Below are 8,115 nucleotides of genomic sequence, written 5' to 3' on the forward strand. Positions count from 1 at the left end.
CACACACACACACACACACACACACACACACACACACACACACCTTTCCTTCCATATACCTTTTCTACAAGCTAATAGATATATGATTCATATAATAATAAATATACAGTTCTGTTGACTACTTCAAAACAATTCATAGCAGTAGTAGCCGTAATAGCTGTTTATATTGCTGCAGGCTCAGATTTTAGCTAACACACTGGGTATCTAAATAAGGAACATTCCTTAGAGGTTCATATTTTAATTAGCATCTTTTTTTCCCCAAGTAGGGACTGGATAATTTTTATATCATGAGTTGTATTTACAGCTGGAGCAATGCCTCCTGTAATTGAGTCAGCCAAGAGTCAACCCAGCCACAATTTTCATCAGCGACCTGTATGGTTTTCCCCAGCTAGAGGGAAAACCAGGGACCTTCCCCTGGCCACTTGCTCTGTGGGTGATGGAAAAATATGACAGCTTGACTGACAAAGTGATGAGAATTATATAAAAGAAGGAGAAAAGAAATACACACACCCTCAGGGTATAACTCAATGGTAAAGTATAGGCTTGGCACACTGGAGGCCCTGGGTTCAAACCCAGCTCACAGTCAGATACAGCGGTGCTGGGCTGGAGTCCCTGAGGCTTTGTATGCTGAATCTTAAGGACCCATGAACTCAAGACCAGATGAGGCAACAGAATGAGATTCTGTCACATAATAACAACAACAAAAATACTTCTAGCTTAAACATACATGTGCACACACACACACAGACACACACTGCTCTCTATATTGTCTCTTTCCTTTTCGTCTTTAAAGCAATTCACAATACTTTATTAGATTTTTATCTAAATTCAAATTGTGATGTGTAGACATTTCCCTCTAACATCCCTGAATTTTTCCCTAGAGAATAACTACAAGGCCCCCATGCCATTTCCTGCCATGTAGTATGGCACTCGTGGGGGAGTTAGTTCTTGGGACCTCATGGTAGGAATGGAGATGCTCTCATATCTCCTGATCTAGAGGGCCGATCTGAGTTCAGCAATGCGAATCCCTGGGCTTCTCTGCTTGTTCCCCTGGACGACTTTCCACTCCTGCCTTCAGGAACCAGATTATCTGAGCCATTATAGCAACATCCCATCTTTCATGTACAAACTTGTGAAATACCAGCTTTTCATCTCACTGTCGGCAAATGGACACCTTATGCACATACAGAACACTCAGCCACGACTCTGGTCACTGGTAATAACGTGGCACTGACATCAGGGAGTCACATAAGAGAGGACATGTCTAAAGGACAGAACTATTTTCCACAGAGTATTAATTTACCAGCTTCTTACACGACAATTTCCCAAAGCAGCTGAGAACATCTGTGACCCGCAGGCTTCATGTTTCCCTTAATGGGGCACTAATTGTTTTTAAATAAATGTCCCCACTGTGCAAGCTCTCAACGTAGAATAGAAGTGGGTTGAGGAGTAGAAAGCCTAGCCTATCATTCTGATGTCTAAAATGTCACACTTTCAAAGATGCCAGGGAGATGAAATGCATTTAATAATCAATGTAAAAATTTAACACATGTTGAAGCTCCTGTTTGAATTACAAAAGTATCAATTATAAAACGTCTGCCCTCCCCCGCAAAATACCAATCTCCACTCCCTATAACATTACTCCTTAAAATGGTTTCAGGCGGGATCCACATGCATACAGCAGACTACACAGGCGTTGCTGGTGCATGCTCTTCGCTGGCTCTGCTCTTGACACAGACTATTTTCTGCACGAAAGGCTCTTTCATTTTGTTTTCCTTATTTGTATCTTTTTCGGGGTTTGGAAATGAGGTGTTTTCATAGCGCCACCTTGTGGTCATGAGCCATATTAAATGTATACACCCAGCCTAACCTCGGCTTCCTTTCCCAGACTCTGCTTTTTGGAGATTTTTGTTTCGCCTTTGTTATTGTTTTCTCTTTCCTTCTAGTTAATATTCAAGAGTTGTTCTTTGCCAGTGATGCTACTGAGAATAATGACCTAATTCAAACAAAATAGAACATTAAAAAATTTTATGAAAATGTCTTAATGTAGTACTTGCACACTTAGGGATATGCCCCTCATCAAGGGACTGGGGAGAGGTGTGTGCTAAAACCCCATGGGGACAGGAGAAATGTTGAGATGGGCTTTAACTGAGAACATTCTGGCTAAAGTTCCCTCTTACATCTGCCGTGGTTTTCAGGGCTGGCGCTGGTCTGAAATTCAGAGAGTTCAGCAGGGCAGGCAACTGATTCCAAGGCACAACGAAGGGAATATTAAAGCCATTGATATTCTCCACACGGCAGCAGGAGCCACAGCCAGGTGCTAAAGGAATTGGTGGTTTATGAAGAAATAATCAAATATTCTTTCCTTCCCTTCTCTTTTTTTTTTGTTTTGTTTTGTTTGTTGTTGTTGTTTTATTTTGTTTTTTGTTTGTTTTTTGTCTTTTGGTTGGTTTTTTGTTTGTTTGTTTGTTTTTGTTTTTGGTGTTTTGTTTTGTTTTGTTTTGTTTTTTGCAGCCTCACACCAGACCCAGAAGCCTCACACAGAAGACCCAGCCTTCTTATCTCCAGGGAGAAGAGTGCTACTCTGTAAAATAATAGCTTGAACTCTTCCCCCCATGTCTCCCCAAACCACTTCAATTCCAAAGGCTTGGTTACACTAGAAGAAACTCCGGTCCAATGACAGTGTGGACTGTCAAGCTTGGAGGTAGGTAATCATGGGATATAGTTTTTAAGATTTAGATAATTAAATCCACTGAAAGCTCCATCCACCTTTGTAAGTCATTGTGTCTCAGAAATTTGAAACAGGCCCGGGAGGTAAATTTGCATGGTAGAAACAAAAGAGGAGAGGAGAGGATTCCTGGGGGTGACATTAACAAGAAAGGACCTGGTCCCTGGGCTACTTAAGAGCACCCAGGCTGCTCAAGGACCTTCCCTGAGTGGAGGCCTTGGAAAAGGTGACCTAATTTAAAGGGCGAGCTGAGATTCACACATAACTTTGTGCATGCATGCGTGCGCATAAGCTCAAGGATAAACATCCAGCCCCGTTGGCATAGACATCGGGTTTCGCCTCAGCTCCTAGATTTGACCTCTGTGAAAGACAATGGCTTCTGACTTTCTCAAACGTCAACAAGAAATCCGCAAAGAAGGCATAGGGGTCAAGGACTCGAAAATCACATTTGTAGACGGTGTTCAACAGAGACAATAGAGTCGCCCTGACAGAGCCACCGAGGATAAAACTCTTATGTGTTTGAACCTGGAGAGGATGAGGTAACTGGATGGGCCACGGGAAGTCCTAAGTGGGCCATGGAAATTGACAACCCCCCACCATGTGTCATCCCACAAGTGAAGGTTCTGGAAGTTTTCCAAGTCTGCCAGTGATCCCAGCTGACCTTTCTGGGTCTGGCAGACTCGGGGCCAGACTGTGGAGAAAATGACTGAGAAGCAATTCCTGCTGCTTCCTGGTGAACCCGCTTCACTTTCCAGTAAGTCCCCTGTGGTATAATTGTTCTTTTATCTGCACAGGAAGAGAATTGTCGATTCCTTCTGGAAACTAGAGAGGGCCTGGCCCCCTCTCCTGGATGCTGGCTCAGAGTCTGTGCATAGGCAGACCTGGAAGGAAGCCCCGTCCTGCGGGGACCACCATGTCATAGTGGCTCTCAGCATCAGGCTGGACGGGGACTTTAATTCTCTAAGATCCAACGGCCTGCCTCGTGACGATCACCAAGCAGAACTTGCTGTATGTTACTATGAAACTTGGACCAACAAAGGGTGACCCACTGGCCAAAGCCAGACCCTCTCTTGTGTTTATGACCGAGTCTTTTCAGAAGCATATCCCCGGTCGTTCACATTAGTCCCCTGTACACCAACTCCCTTCCACGGCAGAGGTGAGGAGCTGCACCAGAGCTCCTGTGTCTGCCAAGCCCGGATTGCTCACTGCCTGGGCCTTCACATGAGAAAAGCTCACTGACCGGCCATAAGGCAGTGTAGTATCTGGAAAGACCCTGAGAAGGGACTCAAAGGCCTGAACTCTGGCTCTGCCTCTATCAGAAACCAGCAGGTGAATGACTGAATACCTTTTCCAGGGGCACGGGATGAAAAAAAAAAAATTATGTGATCTCCATCTCCAGTGCCAAACTGGTTACCCAATACTTTCTGTTTCCAAAAGCTTCTTTTCCTATGTGTGACCCAAGGTCTATGATATTTAAGGTTATTATATTGGTATTAATACCTTGTAGAAAAACAAATATGGGAATACAGAGATAGATAGTTCCTTGGCTTAAAGCACATCTGCTCTTTGAGAAAGCCCAAGTTTGGTTTCTAGCATCCATCGAAGTAGAGTACCCTACAACCATCTATAACTCCAGCCTCAGGGGGGTCTGACACCCTCGCTGGCCTCCACATGGACACGTGTGTGCAGACACACACACTTAGACACATAAATTTAAAAAAAAAAAACATTTTAAAGAAAGATAAGCACACACATAGATCTAGAAAGACTCATTTAGGTCCCCACACAGATGCATCCCAAAGTACTCAGAGCCCACTGATACACCCATACTTCCTGCATTGCCCCTCTACAGAAGAGACTTGTGTCTTCTGGGGCCTCACCATCTGTGGAGCAATGATCAAAACATTACTATTCAGTTACCCTCTAAGCACAGCTGTAGAATTACGGAGACGTGTTTTTACAAAACCAAGCAATTGTCTGAGTCTGTCTCCCAACCGAAGAACGGGGAAAGTCTAATTCACAAAACAATGCCTACTTTATAGAGCATTTATATACAACATGCGGGGTACACTCCTGTTTACTTGTTTTTTCATGCCGTCTTTATTTAGTGTGTACTTTATAAGACTTGCAAATAGTTTCCAAACATCTCCGAATTTAAGAGGAAAAATGCAACTGAGTGAAGCTGATTTAAATTAGCTTAGTCTGGGTTCTTCCCAGAAGCAGAGCCCAGATGAAAGAAGATGTTTTATTTTGGGAATTGATTTGAGGAAACAAGTAGAGAAACAGACAAATTAAAATAGGGCCAATCATAGGGTCTTCAACTAGGTTGGTTACTGGATATGGACAACCAAGAATCCTTCCTCCTGGGCTACTGTGAGCTTCTTTGTGGAATGGCTTCTGGTATACCTTCCTGAAGGATGTAGGACAGACATAATGATACACTGACTCCCATTATCGCCCTATGTGGCTCTAATCTGCTCACACTTCCAGTGTGTACACAAGGCAGAAGTCAGATCTGCCACAGCCTGAAACTCCATATCAGCAACCAAAGATTGTGTGATACACCTGCAGGAGGGAGCCCATGAGTCACAACTGCAGAGAGCATTCATAGCCAAGACCACAGTCAAACTGTGGGAGAACATAAAGAAGGACGCAAAAACACCCCACCCAGCATGTGAAGTCTAAACCCTACTATGTCATATTCCCCAAACACCAGCACTTAGGGTAGTATGGCTGCAGTAGTCCTTTACTATCAGGGATGCCTCTGGCATACTAATAAATTCCCTTTGTTTGCTGGCTTATGCAGAAGACATCAGATTGACACTTTTGATGAAAAGGAGAACTCGAATTCTCTTCCATTGCATAGAGAGCAATGAATGGAGGGTAGTGTAAGAGATGTCTCCAGGGGCTTGGAGAGATGCCTCAGTGGTTAAGAGCACTAACTGCTCTTCCAAAGATCCTGAGTTCAAATCCCAGCAACCATATGGTGGTTCACAACCATCTGTAACGGGGTCTGTCATGGGATCCGATGACCTCCTCTGGTGTGTTTGAAGAGAATAACAGTGTACTCACATACACAAAATAAATCTTTAAGAGAGAGAGAGAGAGAGATCTTCAAAAATTGAGCAGTGTCATAGAAATGTTTCAATAGACCAATGCACTCCTAATTCAAGGAAGTACCAAGAAGGAAAAGCCACCCTTGAGCCAAGATTGAAGCGCCTGTAAGAAATAAAATAAAATAAATTTAGAGAGGTTTAAATAAATGTGTGTGGGGAAATGAGCAGCCATGCGGTTGAGGAGGGAGACGGGTCCTCCTCCATCATGGCTCCCTGGACCTCATCCCGAGCGCATTGTGTTCCATCCACTGGTATCAGAGCTCCAGGAGGAGGTGACAAGAAGTAAGAGTTATTTGCTTTGCTTTTAAGAAAACTGACATCCTAGAATTTAGATCTTCTCTGAAATTTTAGAAGCAAATCCAAGTTCATTCCTCTTTTTTTTGTTGTTTGTTTCTTGTTTGGTTGTGGTGGAGTATGTGTGTGTGTCTGTGTCTGTGTCTGTGTGTGTGTGTGTGTGTGTCTGTGTGTCTGTGTCTGTTTGTCTGTGTGTGGTATGGTATGGTATAGTATAGTATAGCACATGCAATGTGTGTGCTTACCTGCACCTGAGTTTGTAGAGGTCAGGGGTTGGCTTCAAGTATTTCCTTCCATTCCACTCCCCCTGTATAATTTTTTTATACAGGTCTCTCACTGAACTTGGAGCTCTCTGCTCCAGGTAACTTAGCCTAGTCACCAAGCCCTGACAATTTGCCTGTCTCTGCCTGCTCATTACCCACATCCTTGGATTGATTACAGGTGTCCACCAACAAACCTGGCTTTTTTTTTTGGGGGGGGGGGGGTTAGAGATCAGAACTCAGGACCTAACGCTTACCTAGCAAGCACATTACCAGCAGAGCCATCTCCCTAGCTCATGGTTGTGTAGTTTGATGATCCCCAGATGAAAGCAAGTCAATCCTGTCAAACATTTCAATTCGCAAAGCATACAACCTGACTTTCTGTAAACATGCCGAGAAATGTGGCTAAATTTAACACAAGGCTAAATGAGAACCACAGCAAGGCTTCATCCGTCAGAGACATTTGTGCAAACATAGGTCTGTTATTTATTATTTTGTGTCCACCATGCATTACAATGCTAGCTAGAAATAATTTAAACCATTGGCCACCTCTACTGCCTTTTGTTCTGTGAGGCAGTATGATAATTCAAGGAGACTAACACCAGGACTCAACCCAGAAATTTAGACTTTTCCCACTCTGTAGAGAAGAAAATCAATCACTTTAGTATTTGCAGAGCATGAGTGATGGCTATACAACAAGCAAGGCTGACTTTCTCAACTTACAGCTGGCAAAACAAATTAATTCAAAACTCCTTTCATGTACATGTATGCCAAAAAAAGAAGAGACAGGGATGGAATAAGATAAGGCTGTGACAACCAACTACAGAAAGTGACAGCAAACACAGGGACAAAGGAGAGATTAAGGTACCAATGAACTTTCCTGACCTCTATTTCCATGATTCTTAGAAAATGCCCTCAGTCCCCCTGCCCCCTTCTGATAGTCACAAGATTGCTGGTGGTGATGAATAGCCAGGATGGTGACCCACTTCTAAACAGTGCTACAGTAAGCATCCAAGGGCAGGTGTGTCCTTGGCCATTTGATTTCAGAGCCATTAGAGTTGGGTGTAAGGTAGCTAGATGGTGAGACTGCAGAGATGGCTCAACAGGTAGAAACACTGACTACTCTGCAGAGGACCTAGGTTTGGTTCCCATCACCCACATAGCACCTCACACTGATCTAAAACCCGATTTCAGCCTTTGAGGTCACCAGGCATACACATGGTACATTTGCTTACTCACAGGAAACACCCAGACCTGAAAACACAATGAATAGTTCTTTAACAACATGAAGACGGCTAGGATTATAGATTATAGCTCAGGGTTTTTGAGGGATGTCTACAGTATTTTCCATGATGTCTGCCTGGTTTACATTGCCAGCAGCAGTATTGAACAGTCCCCTATCTCCACATCCTGACCAGCATTGCATACTTTTCTTTTTTCTGGGTAAAAGCCATTGCCGTGGGAAAGAGAGGTTCTCTCGCTGTGGGTTTTTTATCTGGTTCCTTTGATGGTTGAGTTTTGTATGCTTGTTGGCCTGTTAGATATTGTCTTTTAAGAAAAGATTGTTCAGATCATTTGTGGGAATTTCTTTTGTGTGTGTGTGTGTGTGTGTGTTATGTTTTTATTAAGCTGTTACTGCAATTAGAAAAAAACTAACCATTTTTTTTAATTAGGTATTTTCCTCAATTACATTTCCAATGCTATCCAAAAAGTCCCC

Source organism: Mus caroli, chromosome 13 (assembly GCF_900094665.2).
Source record: "Mus caroli chromosome 13, CAROLI_EIJ_v1.1, whole genome shotgun sequence".
Classification (NCBI taxonomy): Eukaryota; Metazoa; Chordata; class Mammalia; order Rodentia; family Muridae; genus Mus; species Mus caroli.